Consider the following 22,785-nt stretch of genomic DNA (forward strand, 5'->3'; position numbering starts at 1 on the left):
TGGCGTAAAGCCTCTCCGACCTCAAAACTCTGAGGATCTCTCTCAAGTGCTCCTCATGCTTCTCTCTGGATCTCGAATATACCAGAATATCGTCGATGAACACGATCATGGACCGATCTAGCATCGGCATGCATACCTTGTTCATGAGATCCATGAACGCTGCTGGTGCATTGGTGAGCCCAAAAGGCATCACCACGAACTCGTAATGCCCATAACGAGTCGTGAACGCCGTCTTTTGGATATCCTCATCACGCACTCTCATCTGGTGTATCCAGACCTCAAATCAATCTTGGAGAACCAAGACGCTCCCTGCAACTGATTGAACAGATCATCGATCCTCGGTAAGGGATAACGGTTCTTGACCGTCAACTTGTTCAACTCTCGGTAATCAATGCACATACGGTGTGAACCGTCCTTTTTCTTGACAAAAAGGATCGGCGCTCCCCATGGTGAGCTACTCGGCTGAATAAACCCCTTCCCGAGCAGCTCCTGAAGCTGCGAGGATAACTCTTGCATCTCTAGCGGCGCAAGGCGAAAGGGTGCCTTGGCAATAGGCACTGCTCCCGGAACTAGATCGATGCGAAACTCCACTTGCCTCTCGGGAGGCACACCTGGAAACTCCTCGGGGAAAACGTCCGGGAACTCTCGCACTATCGGTACATCCTCAACCAAACTTGGCCTCCCTGCGGCCACTCGCATGTCCATTACGTAGGCCACAAACCCACTGCAGCCCTGTTGTAGACTCTGCCTCGTTCTAGCAGCCGAACAGAACGCTGAACCTGAACGGGTACCCTCATCGTACACCGTAAGAAATCCCCCACTAGGGTCTCGTATTGTCACCAACTGATGCTCGCAGTCTATAAAAGCCCCAAAACGGCTCAACCAATCCATGCCCACTATGAAACAAACGTCCCATCGCAATCGGGACCAGATCAATCGGGAACTCAACACCGAAGATCTCGAGTACACATCCTCAAATCACGTCTGTAGCATACACCGCTCGCTCGTCGGCTATGGAAACTCGTAGAGGTCGACTCAATGCCTCTCACTAGATTCTAATGTGCTGACTAAATGCTAAAGACACAAATGATCGACTCGCACCCGAGTTGAATAACACCAAAGCAGGTACAGAACTCACAAACGCTTACCATAATATAAGCACAATATCTCAAACTCAAAATAAATAATGAATGAATACATACCAGCCATGACGTCGGGTGCTGCACGGACCTCCTCCGCTGTCAACTGGAACTCTGGAAGGCTCTCCCGTGGGCCTTCGGTGCCCCGGCCTTCACTGGACGGGTCTCGATAGCTCTAGTAGCAGGTGCAGATCCCTGTGCTAATCCCTGCAGTAGCTGTGGGCACTCGACCTTCCGATGGCCGGTTTGGTTGCAATGAAAGCAAACCGTGAACCCCTTGGGGCAATCCCTCGCATAATGCCCCTCCTTTCTGCACTTGTAACACACCCCAGTTCTGCACACTCCCTCGTGGCTCTTGCTGCACTTCCCACAAGTGCGGCCCTTCGGACCCCCAGATCTCGAATCAGCGGGCTTCACCCGCTTGGCTGCCGACTGAGCCTACGCCAGTCGCTTGTCCCTCCGCTGAGACTCGGCCTCCTCCCTGACCTCAGTCTCCAACTCAATCTCCCTAGTCCGGGCATTTTCCTGGAGCTCAGAAAACTCACGTATGTCCCTCCTCAGAATGCTCAAACACGATCTCATACGTGCCTGCTCAGTAGACACGTGCTTAGGGAAAAACAACGCCCTCTCGTGGAATATCCTCGTAATCACCATCGAAGACTTGGTTCCCTGCTTGAGGGACAAGCACTCCTGGGCTAAACGTTCCCTCTCCATAAGGGGAACATACTCATCCCTGAACATGGTGGTGAACCTCTCCTATGTCACCTCCGAAAGCTCCGCAACGGTGAAATCTACCGTCACAAACTTCCACCAGTCCTTCGCTCCGAAGCGAAGTTGGTTCAGTGCAAACCGAACCCTCAGATGCTCCGGACACGAGCAGGTGTAGAAGCATCCCTAGATATCATAAATCCATCTCATCGCATAAATCGGGTCCTGCACCTCATCAAACTCCGTTGGCTTCGTGTTGCTGAACTCCTGGAACAGCAACGAGTCACCCATCTGAGGTCTAGCAGCCGCAACAGCTGCAGTATCCGCAGCCTCAGTAATTGCTGCATACCGCTCATTGAAAGTCTCAATGAATGTGGTCTTGATAGACCCAAACATCTCCGGTATCTCGGCTCTGATAGCCGCCGCCACCTCATCGTGGATCATATGACGAAGCTCCTCGTCACTCACGCCGCTCGTCTCAGGTCTCTGGCATGTCCCAACCATGATGTCTTTGAAATACAACATAAGAAATATTAGAGACTCGCTTGAGCATACTCACACTCGACAACTCAGCCCTACTCGTTCCTTAGTAACCTAAGGATTCTTACTTGGACTGCGCACCGATCCAATGTCTTCAATAGTATGAGCCCAATACTACCATCCACACCGCATCAGTATTCACTACAAGTCCTCCTCCTAGGATCCCAAATTCCAAGTACTCTACTCTCATTATTCATAGGCTACTCTCTAGCAGACCTCTCATAAGCTCCTCGCCGCTACCTACTCACTCTCAAGCATCTCATAGCAGTAGGAATCCCGTAGGCTAAGGCATCACAAATCAGGCCACTCTAGTTCTATCATTTATACCAAGCCTACCCTAGCATGCATAGCATAACATAATATATCATAACACATAATGTAAGTGTATTTTGGGAAATCACCGTTCGGGCACTGGCTGTTCGTACACACTACTCCGTTCTTCTTGTCTCAAAACCTTTTACTCTTTTAGAAAAAAATTATTTGTAAAAATTTCCTCAAATCCTCAGTTTGAGTTCAGATACACTCAAAGGTGCATCTGAATCCCTTAAACCAAGGCTCTGATACCAACTTGTAACAATGTAAATTTCCAAAACAACTTTTCATTTTTAAATCATACTTTTAATCATAAAACAATATCAAAACATAATGTATCCAACGTCATCATCACAAAACATATTCCCAGAATCTCAAAACATAATCTCTAAGAGTGTGTACGAATCATGTCGGTGCCTTCCCACGATCCTCGCTAGTACCTGAAACACATCACAACAACTATAAGCATAAATGCTTAGTGAGTTCCCCAAAATACCACATACAACACATATACCACTCGAGGCTACAGAACGACCCTTCGGTCGATGTGTCTTAGCGGGACCCTCCAGTCCCGTAGCTCGTTGGACCCTCCGGTCCGGTCTGTATCGTTGGACCCTTCGGTCTGGTCTATATCGTTGTACCCTCCGGTCCGGTCTATACAACACATAGCATACATATATCACAAAGCACATAATCAAATACATACTCATAGCATACATGACCCTCAGGTCTACACATGGATACCACTCTAGGTAATGTATAGTGAGAAGACTCACCTCGGGTAACTCGGATAATATCGCACACGAAAATACTGATCTAGCCTCCGCCTAATCACATAAACAATTTCCTCAAATAAATAATGGCTCCCAAAGGCTAGATTAAACTCCTTCCTACAATCCCACAGAACGGTAAAATACCATTTTACCCCTCCTTGACCCAAAAGTCCAAATGTTGACTAAAACCTTAAAAGTCAACGAAATTCAACAGGGGCAGTACGCGGGGCGTACTCCGGCGATCCAGAAACGGGGTCTCATCCCCTTATGCGGCGCGTACTGAGACTTACGCCCAACGTTAGTCTCAGTTTCATGCTTCCAAAGATTTTGGTCTTAAACGGTTAAGACATGAACTCATATTCCAGATCTGACTTCTCTAAGGTTACTTAATCCATAAAGTTGAAACCTTTAAGCCTTTGCATGGCTGTAAAGGTCACCAATCATTCAAAACACCTTTCCTCTTTCCATATTAAGTTCATATCTCATGCATGACACAATCTCCACGACCAAGATTGGATTTTATGAACTCTCAACACATAATACACTGGGAAAGGCCAGATCTAAGCTTATGGAGACCCTTTGCACACAAGTCTCCACCTTGGAACCAAAAACCCTAAAAATGGGTCCAAAAAGCATAACTCATGAAAGGCAAGGAAAGCTTTGAGCTTTTTACCTCAAAAGAAGCTCCAACCTCTTATAGAACTCGGATCTACTCTTGCTTTCCAACTTCTAGCTCCAACAATGGCTTCCACTTCTCCTTCTTCACCTTAAAAAGGCACTTCAAGCTTAAGAACACACACACAAGCTAATACGGGTTTTTGCTCTCTTGGTGTTTACTCACTGAAGTATGGTGGCTGGGGGAAGAGGCCATAACATTCCTTTTATAGTGCACAAGCCAAAATTAGGGTTTTGGGTCTAGGCCGCTACGCCCATCGTAGCCTAAGGTATGCCCAGCGTACCTCATGGAGTCCTCGTCCAATAAAGCGCATTAGTACGTGCAGCGTACCCCTTTGGTACGCCCAACGTACTCACTTGCAACCCTTTTTCCACTCAAGGACCAAACATGACAATTTGACAAAGAACAAGGGTAAAAGAGACATACCTTAATCTCGGGGTGTTACAATGCAACCCTAAATACCTTGGATCTATGTTTTTTCTATTATACATGCAAATATTAATTTTCCAAGGTATTATCCTAACTAGCATATTATGAAGTACAAGTAATATAAAATCTAGTAGAATAACATACCTCTTTGTTGGAGCTTTATTCCATGGAGCTTAAGAGCCTAGTGCCTCAAGTGTGACACCTCAAATGGTTCACACAACATCAAGAAAACTTGGAATAACATGAGAATAAGGATACTTGTACACACACTAGTCACACTAGTTCCACTAGTGTCATTTCATGAACCATAGACCTCTTTATATAGTGTGGAGGATTAGGGTTACATTCATGTAAACCCCAATACCCATGGCCTTTCATTTCATAGGATCCATGGGTTAAACACTCCATGGACTATCCAAGAAAGTTTAGACCAACCTAAATGAACTTGGCCCACCAACTATATATATAAGAGTCCATATTTAATTAGTTCCTTTTGATCGCTAAATTAATTCTAAATTAATTCTTGATCAATACTAATTAAATAATATGATTTCATATTAATATATTAGAACTTATAATATATTAATATACATCACTAGTATCCTTTTTCTCATTTTGTCTATCCAATTGTTCCAATGCCATGCAACCCAAATGGACCATGCGAAGTCCGGTCGAATACATACCAATAATAGTTATGGGCTTAGACACTAATCCAACAATCTCCCACTTGGATAAGTCTAAAACTATTATTGCATATGACTCCAAGACACGACTAGCAATCGTAGCTCTTAAAGCTGTTGTCATACTCTTAAAAAAACATCAATGCGTCCATTAGATAAGAGATCATATATTCCTCCATTCTAGATATCATATGGACTGAGACATGGATTATAATCATTCTCTCTGTCCATTTTTTGTTTCCTGATTTTTGATTTATGAAAACCAACTAAATGAAATAATCAAATCAATCCACGCTTGGCCAAGCACTTAGGGGTGTCATCACTAAATCATCGAGGGGCCCACATATATCACTTTTATCCCTTCAAGGGTAAAAGGAATGGATAAAATTCAACTCATATGCTTGTTCTACTACTTGTTGAATCATACACAAAGGCACGTTTTATAACATTGAGTTACTAATGCGTTTTCGTACAATCAATGTATAACCAACTCAAAGGCAACAACTCATATCTCTAGGTTTGAAGAATATAAGATATTATCGTCTCATGATCACTCGTGATAAAATCCATGAAGTGAGTCAAATGAGCATGGGTTTAATCCAATATTCAGAACTTATGAGCACTCATGAATGTTGTAGCAACTGTTGCTATGTCTACTACCTTGGACATCTACAAACTAGTTTCATGAAAGTCTTGCCTTAATACCTACTTCCAACATATTATCGAATGTGGATTGTTTGAATAACTTAGTCATTCAGGAAGAACAACCTAGTTATTCTGGAAGTTAAAACATGCAAAGTGAAACACAAGATTAATCGAATCCAATATTGGCTAAGAACTTATGAATATAAATAGAACACCTTTTATTTATCACCATATTGATTAAACATTATTCATTGAATACTGTTTCAAATTATCAACTTTATACTTGAATGAAAACGATAGTTGTCTCATGCTCCAAGCATGTACACTATGTTTTTTTTTTCTGAACACTAGTCATGTCATACACCAAGTATGCACACTATGTTTGTCTATGATCTTTACTTTGTGGAATAGATCGATTGAACATAATTCAAATGATTCTCATTTCACAATCCCAAATCCTTGCCGCAAATGCAAGAATTTCAAATTTCTGCCATTTACAGAAATTTGTTAGATTTTAAATTTATATGCATTAATCCTCTTGTAATGATTAAGCACAAAGTCACAAAGACTTGTCAATATTCATTACAAATATTCCAATGGAGATCAACTCTATGGAAACGAAGTTTCATACTCAATGTACATTGCTTTGAACATCCTTCTTGCATTTAGTTTTCTAATCTTACACAAATTGAATAACTTCCACCTATTGGAATATTTCCATATTCTCATTTTGACTATCCCTTCCGAACAAGAGTTGCCTCTTTATAGAATATGTCAGTATGGTCCTTCCAAAATTAATACTATACTTCCAGCCGTCCCTGAGCAGCCAATCTTTGGTAAACCTTAGATTGTCCTTGACAATTGCTTAATCATTTTAGTCATATCCAATTATAGACTTTTCCTCTCTTAATGCCCTGAGCATTTGAAAATTTTAGAAATGATAAATATTATAGCACATACAATCGATCCTATATTTGAAGCATATGGGACACGATTAATGATGTCTCACATAAATACATGATTCTAGACCAGTCTTTTGCTACAATACTTTTATTTGCCATGTTTTCATAATTCAACTATGAAGAGGGATGCCCTAATCATAACCGAATTTTGAGAACGCAATATATATATATATATATATATATATATATATATATATATATAGAATTTCCTTAAGTTGAACCATTCCAACATAAAATTCATATATATATATATATATACATATATATATATATATATATATATATATATATATATATCCTTGACTAAAGATGAGTAAAATCTGAATCTAAGTCTTTAGAATTGAAATGAAGTATAATTTCCTCTCCCTTAATTATAGCAAAACAACATATCCCAATTGAAACTCTTGTTTACTATAATTAACATTGCTAACTTGCAACATTTATCATAATTATCATGCTCCCACTAACATGATTATTATTAGCATAACACTTATACTCCTACTAGCTTTGACATGTACTCAGAAATCAACACTTTATTGACTTTCTTACCAAAGTTCAGATTTCTGATACGAGATGCTTTGATAAAAACTTTATCAAAATCATACACCTTTCCTTAGATAGCACACATGTGTATCTAAACAATTTCAAAACCATGAAAAGGGATATCGTAATCATAGTCTCAATTGTTTAGACTTTTGCCATTCCTCACAAGTCCATGTTAGTGTGTCAATTAACCATAAACGTTCCACTAACGACTTTGAGAATACAAATATCACAATTGCTATCTACTTAAAATCTACTTAGTGAAAGCGTTTCCTCACCATCATTTTCATGAATCGGAGAGACACCTTATGACACTTAGATTTTATGGTGTATGAGTTCCTATCCAAGTGAATTTGTCAAGAACATAATCACAAGACAAGGTTAGTGACAACTCTAAACTCATATGGACTGAACTTGTGCTATCTTAAATTCTTGCCACCTGGTAGCACAAGGGCCTTCCATTGCTTCCAATTTGTTATGCAACCAATTGAGAACTATCAAAACTCTTATGCAAAGCCAACTTTCACTAGAATGGGCACAGAAATAGAAATATGTCAACACGATAGGTTACAAAACTCAAGTCGTGTGCTAGTGATAAACTACAGTTTTTATTGCTTGATTAGTTCTTGAAGCGCTTTCAGGATCTTTTAGAATCCCACAATCTACTTGACATATAAGACTCTCTTGCCAAGACCCATTCCTTGACAAACAAATATTCAAGACATAGTGCAGATTCTTATCAAGACAAACACTTCACACAATTAGCCTTAGTTGGTCTTTGTTTTATCCAAAACATCACAATTTACCAATTTCAAATGTACAATAGTAGGACACATTTTACTCTTACATTTGACAAGTGTTAATAAACCTTCTTTAAGATGTGTCACTCAAATTACAGTCTTGGAGTATGACATACTGTAAGACTTGTTTTGGAATGAAGTATGACTCATCTTCTTGATTTAACCATTTCGACAATTCATGAGTCCTCTTCTTTGCCATAAGAATGCACTAAGATGTCCTTAAAGGATGAATTGTGATATGGTCTCACAATCATTAAGATGATCATAAAACATGATACTAAAGTACTCTCTCATCTTTCTAGATTTGAGAAACTTTTATCTTTCTACCTAGTTTTGATTCTTCTCATTCGTTTTGTCATACATCGAAACTTTTCCAATGTTTCAGAATTATACTTAAACTTGTAAGTATCACCATATTTACTAAACTTTAGTAAATCATGACAAATAGTCTTATGGATCTTTTGTAGTGGACTTGATTAGTGCACAAGAATGTGTACTCGATCAATTAGTCCTTCACTTGACTCACATATACATGTGAACAAGGAATTAGTCTTAATTTTCCAAAGATGAAAATTCTCACTCATCATACTATACAACTTGCTTGATTCCAAGTTTCAGTCCAACTGAAACTTGGGTGATGAGAATCTTTCCTTATTTGGTAAATTTAGACACTACCACAAATGAAAGAATCAAATTCATATTTACGATATTGCTAGAAACATACAAACATCAATTTCCATTAATGCCATTGCAAGGAGATATAAATAAAGTAAAAAAAAATTATTTATTGATAAAATGCGGAAAAACTTTCCTTACAATGCAACTTTAAATGAAAACTATGCTATTACATATTTCCTAGCAATCTATCATAACTCCTAAGTAGCAGCTTAAGAATCTGATCTTCGAACCATTCGATCGAAATCCATTTTCTTAACCAGATTCATCATACTCTTCTTGTAAGCTTCCTTCCCTTTGCTTGATCCTAACACACAAATTGAAATCGAGTCACATCCTGTATTATGAATCAACAATTAGGAACTTAACAGAGTTAGATAGTGGACTTACCTGAATCAGAGTCAAACTTTTTGATTAGTCCTTTTCTTAGATCTTCCAGGTAGCCAGGGCAGATTCACAACCAATGTCCCTTCCTTTGGCAATAGAAACATATGGACTCTTTGGTAATGGTACATAGGACTATCTCAGACTTATCCTTTCTCTTTACCATTTGATCAACCATGTTGACTATGGCTAATCCCTTTCCATTGGGAAGAAAAATGCTTTATGGATTTCCAATGTCACCATTGTCAATGTCCATTCAAGGTCTGGCAAGTTGATCTTCTAATCAATTTTGCTTTACTAGTCCTCCAAATCATTGCTGATTTAGCAGAACCAAGAAAATAGATAAGATAATTAAGGGTCATGTCATAGTCTATTTCATATTAGTCCCAAAGGGACTCACTATGTGACTTGGAAAGTATTTGAACAACCAACTTTATCAATACTTTGACAACCAACTCTCCCGGCTTGTCAATATGTGACTTCATCTCCAAGATGTGAGCACACATAGACCTTGCTTGCCAATAGGGCTTGAGTGACCTTGAACTTTGTTGGTTAGGGAGAACAATTGGAGGAGGTGGAGGAAGAGAAGTATGATTTCCATTATCCAATCATGAAACATCATCTTCATTAGGAAAGCTTGTTCCAAGGGATTTCGGATGATCATAGATTTGAAATTCAAGTTAGTTGATTTAAATTCCTCAATATAGCACCCAATATGAAGTATTAAGGCTAGGACCCAACATAATATTTTATAAGTTGGAAGAGGGATGCCGTAATCCAAGCTATAAAATATTTAAAGGTAGGCGAATGACAATTCACCAATTTCCACCATGAAAAACGAAATAATTTATTAGGTTTCAATTGGATTTGAAACTCCTAGATCTTTTTGAGATTCATTGAACTTTTCAATGGCATGTTTCGATCTCGATTGTGCCCTCTCAAGTTTTGTGGCTGGGATCCCGATGATCACAAAACAAGGTGTGAATAACCATGCAAATATACTTGGTACCTTTAATATTTATCACTCAATCGATATGTCGGTTAACCACACGCGCTCCACTGATACTATGATAAACATTAAGTTACCCTTTGCCTACCTTGTTAAATCAAGTTAGCATGCCTGTTAACAACACACGCTCCACTAATCGACTTAAGAAAAGTGCAAAGTGTAATTTCATGGGTTAGCACCAAATTAACATTTTCCTAAGTAACTAAGATTAGGAATTTAATAAAGTTTAGTTACTTAGTATTTATCATTATACTTTTAATGAAGGGGGAATTCTAGTCCTTTTCCTACCCGTTCGGCTAACGACCCTCCACCAGTCAAGGAAGCGGTGGGTGAGAGTGGACACCCATTAATCTGCCATTTTATAGTCAGTAACCTTATACCCCCCTTATAGACCGACTTCGTGAATGAGGCCTACTAACGGTAAGACTGACTTTGTTCTTATACATATGTATAACTATTAACTATTAATATTATAATAGTAAGGGTTGAATTTGAACTTTTAAAATTCTAAGGGTTTAACTTGGAATTAAAGTATTCATGAGGGGAAACTTTACAAATTCCAAAACTTGAGGGCAAGTTTTAAACAATTCAAAAACTTTTCAATTCCATAACTTATGTGTTTAAAGTACTTTTAATGAAAAACACTTCAAGTTCCATAACTTGAGGACAAGTTATGGAGGACTTTAAAACATTTAAAAATGAGACTCTCCATTTTTCATAACTTATGGAAATCTTATGAGGCTTTAAGAATCATAAATGTGACTTTTCATATAACTTGAGGACAAGTTACAAAAACATATTTTATGAATAACTTTTAGATCAATTTGGACTGAAAACACATTATCACATATTTTTCTATTAATCTAAGCAAACTCATAAGAACAAGATAATTCAAATCAAACAATTTTCATGTAATTAGCCTAATCATTAAACTAATACAAAACATGAATCTATTGACAATTATCTTTTGAATTGTTTTAGAATGGACATTACCACATCAAAAACAGGTTTCTAGTCCAATTCTAGCCTTAAAAGTCAAAAATATGATGTCAGGGGCTCCTACTCTTCGAGTGTATGAACCTACTCGACGAGTAGGATGATTTTCTTCATGGACTCAATGAGTCCAGTGCCCAGACAGCCAAAAAATCGATTTTTTTAATTTTTTTCAGCAATTTGCATCAAGTATAATTGAAAACAAGCCTAGGCGTTGATACCACTGAAGGGTTTTGAGCATTCTAACACTCCTAAGGTGTACATGCAACCCTAAATACCTTGGATCTATGTTGTCTCTATTATACATGCAAATATCAATTTTCCAACGTATTATCCTAACTAGCATATTATGAAGTACAAGTAATATAAAATCTAGTAGAATAACGTACCTCTTTGTTGGAGCTTTATTCCATGGAGCTTAAGAGCCTAGTGCCTCAAGTGTGACACCTCAAATGGTTTATACAACATCAAGAACACTTGGAATAACATGAGAATAAGGATACTTGTATAAAATTCGGTTTTTCCCTCTTGTGTACACACACTAGTCACACTAGTTCCACTAGTGTCATTTCATGAACCATGGACCTCTTTATATAGTGTGGAGGATTAGGGTTACATTCATGTAAACCCTAATACCCATGGCCTATCATTTCCATAGGATCCATGGGTTAAACACTCCATATACTATCCATGAAATCTTAGCCCAACCTAAATGAACTTGGCACACTAACTATATATAAGAGTCCATATTTAATTAGTTCCTTTTGATCACTAAATTAATTCTAAATTAATTCTTTATCAATACTAATTAAATAATATGATTTCATATTAATATATTAGAACTTATAATATATTGATGAGATTAATCAATGAAGATCGATTAAATCTTAAACAAGTATATAAATATAAAACAGTAAGAACGCAATAATAAGAACAAGACAAGAAAGAATCAAACGAGTCGAATGATTAAACAAAATCCTCAGAAGAGCTCGATTAAGAACATCAACTGTAGAGGATTGGTAGGTTACAAGAACGATTAAAGAAACCTGTTATGCTCTAGATGAATCGCTATTTCGTTAATCTCTAAAATCGTTAACCTAATATGCATGCAAGCATAGACTTATATATAATACATAAAAGGCTCACGGTTGGACAGGCCCAAACCGGAGTGTACAAAACTAAACTATCGAGCCCGAAAGACGCAACATCAAAATAAACTTCAGCCCAACAATCTCCCCCTTTGCGTCAATTTGGAGCGAGACCTTCACTTGTTACTTGGGCCGGCAGCTGAAGCAGGTACCTTCTTCTTCACGGTGTTAAACAGACATTTGGTGATGGAGAGGATGGTCTGTCTAAACCGGATGTACCACTGGATCATATCATTGAAGTACTTGATGTCATCAGCCGAATTCTCTTTACACCGCTTGATAATCGATAAAACGTGCTCCAAGCAAGCTGTGGTGTAAAGGTGTTTGTCAGCTAAAGCGAAGAGACATTTCTGTGCTTCGGCTCTAGTGAACATCACCGAGTTACGCCTCGGATCAATCTTGCCCATTTGCATTTGGTTTAGATCACTGGCCGATCCCACAGGTGCTATCTTCGGTTTCTTCTTGAAAACTGTGGCGACCTCCTGATCCATTAGGGCAACCTCCATGATGTAGCATGCTAACATCCTTTTGACATGGTCTATGATGGGACCATATTCGGCTTCATCAGTCAAAAGGATATTGTACAGGACAATCCAATCATGAGGATTTAGATTCGGCAGATCCGCCAGGGAGATAAGATGAGCAGTTCTTGCAGATCCTCGAATGAGCTTGAACTTAACGTTTTTGAATCTCCCCACGGCATAAGGCTTCAGCACCCAAACGTTTACAATCTTCTGGGCGCTCCAAGTAAGGTATTGAGGACGAGCAGCCTCCAGATAGAAGTCAATGAGCTCCCTGTCAAGCTCATCGTTCGAATGTGGGACTTCAAAGATGTTAGAGAAGGCGTGGAAGATGAACGCCTTTCGAGTCAGCGGCATGTCAAACTGCGAGTCGACAGTATTGTTGCAGTCGAATGATATAACCGGCTCGAGCCATAGTATGCTGGGAGTTTCTATGGCCTCTTTAATCATACGTTCCCTGGTCCAGGCAGGGAAGAGAGTCTTTCGGCTCTCAAAGAGATTGTGGGCTTCCTTTTGCTTGCGTTCGGCTTCTTCAGCCTCTCGCGCCACACGACTGGCATCATCGTCAGCATTGCGACTGTTCTTTCGTTTCAACAAGTCAGCAATGGTCTCCTTGTCTTCATCTTCATCTTCATCCTCTTCCTCAGCTATGTTTTTGCCCTTGTTCTTCACACCCGAACCCGAAGCATGACCAGTCAGAGGTGGTTCGGTTGTGTGAGTAGCTTTGGAGGAAGGAGGTGGTTTCGATCCAGTCTTCTCATCTCCCCCTTGTTTCGGAATGGACACGAAACTCGGTAGGCCTTCGATTTTGCTGAGAAGGTCCATGGCCGGAGAGAGTTTTTCAGCGAGGGTACGCCTCACCGAATGGTTTAGGATGGGATCGTGTGCTTACAGGATGTTTGATAACGCTGCGTGGACATCCGAAACACATGTTTTGATCACCTCCCTTTCGGATCGAAGAGCTTCCAGTTGTTGTTGGGAGTTGGAAAGTTGCGTGCTCTTGACCTTGAGGGCGGTTGTTTTACTTGCCAGAACGTTCATCAAAGAATTCTCAGCTGCAAGATCCTCTTGTAGCTTAGCAAGGCGGGCATCGATGGAGGCACGAAGTGCCGAGTTGTCGTCGCTTATATTTTGGCGTAGGGTAGCGAACGAAGTCAACTCCGTTGAGACGAACTTGTCCAATTGCTGAACAATCGGTTCCAAAGTTGTCTTGGTGGCGTCGGCGCTTACCTGCAAGGACTTCAGCAGGACAGAAGCGTCGGAGAATAGTTTATCGACTTTTTCGGTCGCAGCCTCACAGGCTCTGGTGGAGGCATCAATCGCAGCAGTTTCTGAGGCCACCGAATCATGTTGAGCCCTGGAGAAGGCGTCAACAATTTTCTGAAGGGCAACTTCAGAAAGAGAGGACTGCTGGTTGGAAGAGGAGGCGAGAAGTAGGTCAACCTTCTCGTTAAGCTCTTTGAGATGCTTCTTCGTCACTGGAGCATCATCCTCCTCATCACTCTGAACTTGAAACGGAGTATAGTAGACCGAATCGAAGTTCATGTGTTCACCACCAAGGAATGGGTTTTCGCCATCGGAGGCATCTTCTGGAGATGGAGGCGGTGGTGAAGCTGGGGGTGTTGTGGGTTTTGTAGGTTCAGGTTGAGTGGGTGTGGGATTGGTTTCGGGTGGTGGTTGAGTATGGGTAGGTTCGGTTGTATGGGTTTCAGTGTGTGGGGGTTCGGTTACAGGAGGGGTTTCGGTAACTGGTGGTGTTTCGGTTGCGGTTGTGAAAATGGGTGGTGGTATAGGGAAAGATGTTGGTGGAACAGTGGTGTTGGGGATTATGGTCGGAATGGAAGTAGGAATGGTTAGAGGAGGGGAGGGAAATGGGGAATTATGAAGTTCCATTTCTGGGGTAGGGGACCGAGGTGGTGTGTTGCCTCGTTGAGGAGATTCGTCTCCTTGAGAACCTTCAGAATCTAAACTCCCTCCCTCAGAATCGCTTGAAGAAGAGGGAATAACAAGCTTGCGCTTCGGTTGTGTCTTCCTCCTCTTCGGCTGTGGGGACTGTGCAGCCTTCGTTTGTTTCCTCTTTTTGGGAGAAGGTCCCTTTGGAGCTTTGGACGCTTGCTTCCCTTTTTCAGCCTTTTTGCCCCTATTCGTCGGTTTGTCAGCATCATGAATAGACCTGAGCATATCCGGTGTCAGTTCCCTGGGACCAGTTGGCCTAAACTCCTTGATCGTCCTAATCAATCTGCTGTCAGAGGGCACGTCTGCATACATTGTCTCCGGGATGGAGCCAATGAAGGAAAATTTCGATGCATCTGAGACGATGATCTTCTTGGTATGGAACGTACCAACAGAAGACATCGATGCACCGTCAGCAGTGGGAACGTTAAACTTGTCCATCGCCCATTTTGTAATCAAGATCCAGAACCGGGCCAACGACACCTCAGAGTGTCGTGATGATGAAGAAAGGCTCTGGACGAGCTGTTGCCATAGAACCATCCCAAAGTCCAGATTAACCCCGTTGTAGATGGCATACATGATCGACAGAAAGAGGCGACTAGCACCGTCGGACCCTGAGCTCCTTTCCGACAAGCCCTTGCAGAGGACTGTGAACATGCCATTCCATTGAGGCGGCAAACAGGATTTTTTGAACTTAGCGACAGAGGTAAGGACCTCCGTGTACCCCATATTGTATAACATGTTATACAGAAAACCAACCGGAATCGTCTCCGGGTTAATTCTTGAAGGGTCAACAGCCAACCCTAGCATTGTGTAGAACCGTTGGCGAGAAACGGATGTTTTGTGTTCAGCAATTTCGAAGAACACCCGTTCGACTGCCTTGTCGTAATAAGCAGTCGCGTAAACCTGCGATAGGGCCACCATCGGAACAGATTCGATCCTTGAGAGAGCAGGAGCAAGTTGGGAGTACTTCAAGCATTCAATGATTGGCGACATGTAGGAGTCGTACGCCAGTGGGTTGAGGTCAATCACCAGACATTGCTGAGGACGGATGGGTAGGATCTGTGAAGTAGCATGGACGGAAGAAGATTCAGCCATTGTTGAAGGTTTGAAGAAGATGATGAACAGTGAAGCTGTTTGGGAGTTTTTGCTCTTGAGAAATTTCGGAGGCAGTAAAGAGGTAAAAGGTTTTGTGGACTGCCTTTTATAGTGAGGGATTAGAGAGAGAAAAATCGTTTCATATCTTCTATGCGATGATCACGTAGGAGAGAGATTGTCAGAATCCTAGGATTACGCTACCCAACAAGCGCCGTTTCAGAAGAAAATCGCTTCAAATCCGCACGCGCCTTTAATTGCCAGAGAGATGACACTTGGATTTCGCACACGCGTCCACGTTGTCAGTAAAATCATGGCCGTTCCATATTCACACTCGCCCCCTTTTTACCGTCGTTTGAATTTTAATCCCTTTAACTCCCGCCGAGTCAGCAACCTTTCGTCTTATCCTTTTAAATGGCTTCTTTTTGAATTAAATACCCACGTGGATTGTTTTTGACCACAGCTCCATAATGAACCACCAAGTAATAATACAGCCTGTAAATAATTAGTAACGGAATTTTGGAAAATCAAGGATTTTCGTGCAAAGAGTGTAAAAGAAAAAGAAATAAAGCGACTCTTTTAAGGATATTCTGTGATGTCAATAATGACACGAAACTGATGATCCCGGGCACGAATCTCTTCCTTCAAGGTCAAGAGAGACCTCAAAGTGTTAGTGTGGAATCCCGTTGAATTACGATCAAACACTTATTAATAAATGTTGAAAGGCTTCTTTTAATAAGGCTAAATAAGGGTGGCTTTCGCTTTGATTCAGCTATTATAATCTTGAAATAAGAAAGAAAGTGAACAAAGTACTTGTGAGACCGGTGTAGTCTGTTGAACAAGTAGGTAGGAATTTTTATTTTAAAGTGGCTTGGATAAATATAAAATCTCAAAAAAAAAATTTAAATTGGATCCCTTGGGAAGAAATGTTATGGTGTGTAACAATTTCATAGGAATCACGCAAAATAAAATTTGAGATTTCATGAAGGTACATTCGTCAATTCTTTGGTGAAAACTTGAGCAAATTAATTGTTCACCGTCAATTCCTTAGGTGTTGAATTTGGGGTTTCACTCAGCTCGTAGTGACACGAAACTAAGATCATTAACACAGATGTTGTGTAACCATAAAACTTAGTGGTAACGTCTGAGAGTCTCAAGGGTTACGATGATGAAACGAATATAATGGAGAAGTTTAATAGAGATGGTTTGAGAAAACATAGTACCTCTGCTGCTAAAATAATGACCAAGCAGGAAACTCTTAACTCATGTGAGAATAGAGTGAGGTAGCTCACGATTAGAATAAATGTGTTAGCCTTATTGGGAAGATTAGGTTTGTGTATACCAGGTCATGAAGGCTATTATTCAAAATCTTATGAGGCTTGGGACGCATACAACAGCATCCTTCTAGGGACACTTAAGTAGTTCATCAATTATATCCCCATAAACAAACAAACACACAAGAAAAAGAAAAAGAAAAATATTTTTGGTGTTTTTGAGATTTATTAAAAAAAAAATTAAATGAAAGAAGTTAAAAAAAAATTAGACTAAAAAAAACTTTGAGAAAAAATTGAAAAACCGAACCCGAGCGTTCGGTTGGTTTCGGTTCAGGAAAATTTTGAAAAACCGAACCCGAGCGTTCGGTTGGTTTTGGTTCAGGAAAATTTTGAAAAACCGAACCCGAACCTTCGGTTGGTTTCGGTTCAACAAAATTTTGAAAAACCGAACCCGAACCTTCGGTAGGTTTCGGTTTTGCAAAATTTTAAGAAACCAGGGAGTTTAGACTTGCAACTTGGAAAAACTTTTAACACAAAAAAAAAACAAATTTGTACAAGAAATATACAACAGAGAAAAACTACCTTTGAAGTAATGAGCGAGTGAGATGGTTGAACCGAACCCGAACGTTCGGTTGGTTTCGCTTCTTACGTTTGAGGTTGAGAGGTAGTGTGAGGTACTGACTCTGATTCCATCATTCCTAGCCCTTGCAATATTTTATTGAACGACGCTTCTGGAAGAGCTTTGGTAAAGACGTCAGCCAGTTGATCAGTGGTTCTTACGAAGTGAACTTCGACATTTCCATCTTCCACATGATCTTTGATGAAGTGATACCTCAGTGCTATGTGTTTGGTTTTAGAGTGTTGCACTGGGTTATGACAGATCCTAATTGCACTTTCAGAGTCACAATATAGTGGGATCTTCTTCATATTGAGTCCATAGTCTCGAAGTTGACTTTGGATCCAAATCACTTGTGATGTGCAGGATGCAGCGGCAATGTATTCCGCTTCGGCAGTAGACAACGACACACATGTTTGTTTCTTGGATTGCCAGCTGACCAACTTCCCATCAAGGAATTGACAGCCACCAGTTGTGCTTTTTCTATCGAGTCCACATCCTCCAAGGTCAGCATCAGAATAGGCTTGAACGAAGAAGCCTGAGTTGGATGGTTACCATAGACCTAAGAAGGTGGTTCGCTTGAGATAGCGTAAGATGTTCTTCACTGCCAGCATGTGAGGTTCGCGTGGGTTTGCCTGAAATCGAGCACAATAACACACAGAAAACATGATATCAGGCCTGCTAGCAGTTAGATACATCAGTGAGCCTATCATTTGACGATAGAGCGTGATATCGACAGCCGGTTTGTCTAGAGAAGGGGTAAGCTTGGTGCCGAATGCCATTGGGACTTTGACTTTGGAGTCTCCCATCATGCCAAACTTTGCTAGGAGAGTCTTCGTGTAAGCTTCCTGATTGATAAAGATGCCTTCAGGTCCCTGTCTTATATTTAAAGCAAGGAAAAAGTTAATAGGACCCATTGAGCTCATTTCAAACTTAGTCTCCATCAACTTTCTAAATTCAGCTGTTAAGCTGGAATTCGTGGAGCCAAAGATGATGTCATCGACATAAATTTGAACTATCATAAGGTGGTTACCTTCCTTTTTGCGAAAGAAGGTTGGGTCAACCGAACCTTGTTTAAATTTAGACATCTTTAAAAAATTTGTAAGCGTTTCATACCAGGCTCTCGGAGCTTGTTTGAGTCCGTACACAGCTTTATCCAGAATATAGCAATGGTTTGGATACTTTTCGTTCACGAACCCAGGAGGTTGCTCCACATACACAGTTTCTTCAAGTTCTCCATTGAGAAATGCACACTTGACGTCCATTTGGAAAACTTCAAGGTTTTTGTGAGCAGCATAAGCCATAAATATTCTAACAGATTCTAGCCTAGCTACTGGAGCGAACGTCTCTTCATAATCTATCCCTTCCTCCTGACAGTATCCCTTTACAACCAGACGAGCCTTGTTCCTTATTACATTACCTTCCTTGTCCATTTTGTTCCTGAAGACCCACTTGAGACCAACAACCGAAGCATCTGGTGGAGTTGGAATGAGGCGCCAGACTTTGTTCCTTTCAAATTCGTTCAGTTCGTCTTGCATTGCTTGAACCCAATCAGAGTGATCGAGGGCAGTGTTAACTGTCTTCGGTTCAACTTTTGATACGAATGAGTTAAACATACAAAACTCAACCTTTGAAAATAAGGATGTCTGTTTGGCCTTCATTTGTGATCGGGTCAGAACCTTTTCAGATACATCACCAACTACTTGAGAGATAGGATGATCTCTAGTCCATTTAGTAAGAGGAGGGTAATTCGGATCAAAGGTTGGGTCTAGTTCAACATTGATCATTTCTTCTGGCTCAGATTGGCTATCGTAATTAAGCGTCATATCATCATGCTCCCCCTCAATTGATGAGCTTTGAGAAACATGAGGTTCAGGGGTTTCTTGTGGTGCTGGACTTTCAGGCGTTGAAGCACCTTCGGTTGGAGAGACACCTTCGGTTGGTGAATGACCTTCGGTTGAAGTTGTAGAACCTGGCTCCCCCTGGGCTTGTGAGCTTGATTCCCCTTGGTCATGAGAACTTGGTTCCCCCTCGACATGAGAACTAGGCTCCCCCTCGACTGAAGCATTGTTGGATGGAGAGTTATCAGTGGGCGATTCTCCTTCATGCATTCTTCTTGCAGCATCTTCGACAATTCGCTTCATATGATCAACTTTGTTGTCAGCTGCACCTGCTTCTGAGAGAGAAGCTTTTTCCGGTTCGTCAAAGAGTTCCATAAATTTCTCGTATAAATTGGCGATAGAGACTGTGACTTGGCCAGTTTGAGGAAAGATTTCCCCAGCGGTGTCTTCTTTGGCCTGTAGCTTTTTGACATAGCTATCGTCAAAGGTCACGTAGTATGTCTCTTCAATCCTTCTCGAACGCTTGTTTAGGACCCTGTACGCCTTGGATGTGAGCGAGTAACCCAGAAAAATTCCCTCGTCGACTTTGATATCAAACTTGTTGCGGTGTTCTTTAGAGTTAAAGATGAAACACCTTGAGCCGAACACATGGAAAAATTTCACATTGGGCTTTCTATTGTTTAGTATCTCATATGGTGTGAGTGTGAATCGCTTGTTGAGATAGGACCTGTTCTGTGTAAAACAAGCAGCAGAAATAGCGTCAGCCCAAAAATAAAGAGGTAAGGAAGCGAAACTTAGCATAGTTCGGGCAACTTCACACAAAGATCGGTTTCGTCTTTCGACTATTCCGTTCTGTTGTGGTGTGTAGGGAGCTGAGAAATTGTGACTAATTCCCTTTTCTGCAAGAAACTCTTCAAACTCCCTATTCTTGAATTCAAGACCATTGTCGCTCCTGATGTTGCGAACAACCTTCTTGAGCTGTACTTCAATTTGCTTGATAAACACTTTCAGCTTTTGAGTCGCATCATATTTGAGCTTTAGAAAGAACACCCATGTAAATCGTGAAAAGTCATCAACAATAACAAGAATATACTTGCTACCACCGATGCTTTCGATAGATGAAGGACCACACAAATCGATATGAAGTAATTCGAGTGGTTCAACAACTTTTGTGTTGATTACAGATGGGTGACTTTGACGACTCTGCTTCCCCATTTCGCATGCAGCACACAAATGCTCTCTGTCGAACTTGAGCAATGGAAGACCCCTAACATGACCTCCAGTGACAAGTCGGTTGATATCTTTAAAGTTGAGATGAGAGAGTCTTCGGTGCCACAACCAGCTTTCGTCGGATTGAGCTTTTGATAACAGGCATATGGCTGGGTTTCTTTTGATGGGTTTCATGTTTAGAGGAAACATTTCACCCTTTCGCTCTGACTTGAGAATCACTTTCTTTGTCTTTTTCTCTATGATTTCAGAACCTTCATCATCGAATGAGACTTTGAGACCTGTACCTCCAACAAGCTGAGATACACTGATGAGGTTGTGTTGTAGTCCTTCCACATAGGCAACCTTCCTTATAGTAAAGTCACCATTTGTTATCATCCCGTATCCCTTTATGGTGCCGAAAGAATTATTCCCAAACTTGACGTTGCCACCATTTGTAAGAGATCTGTATTCCCTGAGCTCCTCTTTCCTCCCTGTCATGTGACGTGAGCAGCCACTATCGATGTACCATTCTTCGTCGAACTGCTCGTCACTTATAACCTGCAAAAATTAAGCAGATTTAGGAACCCAAAGTTTCTTGGGTCCACGTGAGCTTTTCATGGGAACAGGAACAGTAATAGAGATGTCAACTAGATATGTTTGTTTTATGAGAGTTGTTTCATCTTTCCTTTTAATGGTAAACACTTTTATCTTATAAGAATTGGATGTGTTCGGTTTGGACTCTGGTTTAGATTCATTGACCTTCTGTTTACCCTTTTGTTCAGCTGACGGATGAGATTTTTGAGAACGGACAGAATTTGCTTTAGAGCAAGATGGAGAAGAATGGGTAGAGGTAGAAGAATTAGAAGAAGTAGGTTTAGATGGAGAGGACTTCTTGGCTGCAGATTCTAGGTGATCCTTTTGCTTTTGATCATTGGAAGGACAAACCTTAGAGTTTTGATCTCTTTTAACTTCAGAACCGAACCTTTGCTTTCGGTTGGAATCGTCTTGTGAACCGAACCTTGGCTTTCGGTTGAAGTCTTTCTCAGAACCGAACGTTTTCTTTCGGTTGGTGTTTTCTTGTGAACCGAACCTTGGCTTTCGGTTATTGTGACTCTCAGGCTTTCCAACAGGATTGTTTTCATACTTCAGATTCTTATCTTGATGTGAGAAGTATGCTTTCTGGGATTGCCAGAATTGTCTCCTTTCAGAGAGATTCTTCCTGTATCTTTGGTTCCTTTCTCTCTTCTTATTCCTCATCTGCTTTGGTTGATGATGAACATTAGCTGTCGTTTTCGGTTTCTCCTTGGCTGGTTCCTTTTGAGCTGAAGGAGTTTTACTTTGAGTTGAGGGAGTAGAGGGAATGTCTGAAGGAGTTTCACTTTAAGTTGATGGAGTAGAGGGAATGTCTTCTTTTGCAAAACGTTCATCCTCCTGAGGAATATCTTTCGTACCACTGGTGCTTGGCTCATTGAAATTGTCCGGCTTATTCAAGGGTTCTGGTATGTATCTTCCTTTACTCATCCAGGAGGTTCTTTCAGATAAGCCAATAGTTTCGTTTGCATTATCTATTGGAGCTTCCCAGAAGTACTCATCACAGCCTGATGGGATTAAAACAACTTTTAATCTATGAAGATCGATTAGATCTTGAACAAGTATATGAATAAGAAACAGCAAAAACGCAATAATAAGAACAAAACAACATGAATCAAACGTGTCGAATGATTAAATAAAATCCTTAGAAGAGCTCGATTAAGAACATCAACTGTAAAGGATTAGAAGATTACAAGAACGATTACAGGAAAATATAATACTCTTGATGAATCGCTATATCGAAAATCTCTGCAATCTTAAATCTTAAAT

Source organism: Lactuca sativa, chromosome 2, assembly GCF_002870075.4.
Source record: "Lactuca sativa cultivar Salinas chromosome 2, Lsat_Salinas_v11, whole genome shotgun sequence".
Classification (NCBI taxonomy): domain Eukaryota; kingdom Viridiplantae; phylum Streptophyta; class Magnoliopsida; order Asterales; family Asteraceae; genus Lactuca; species Lactuca sativa.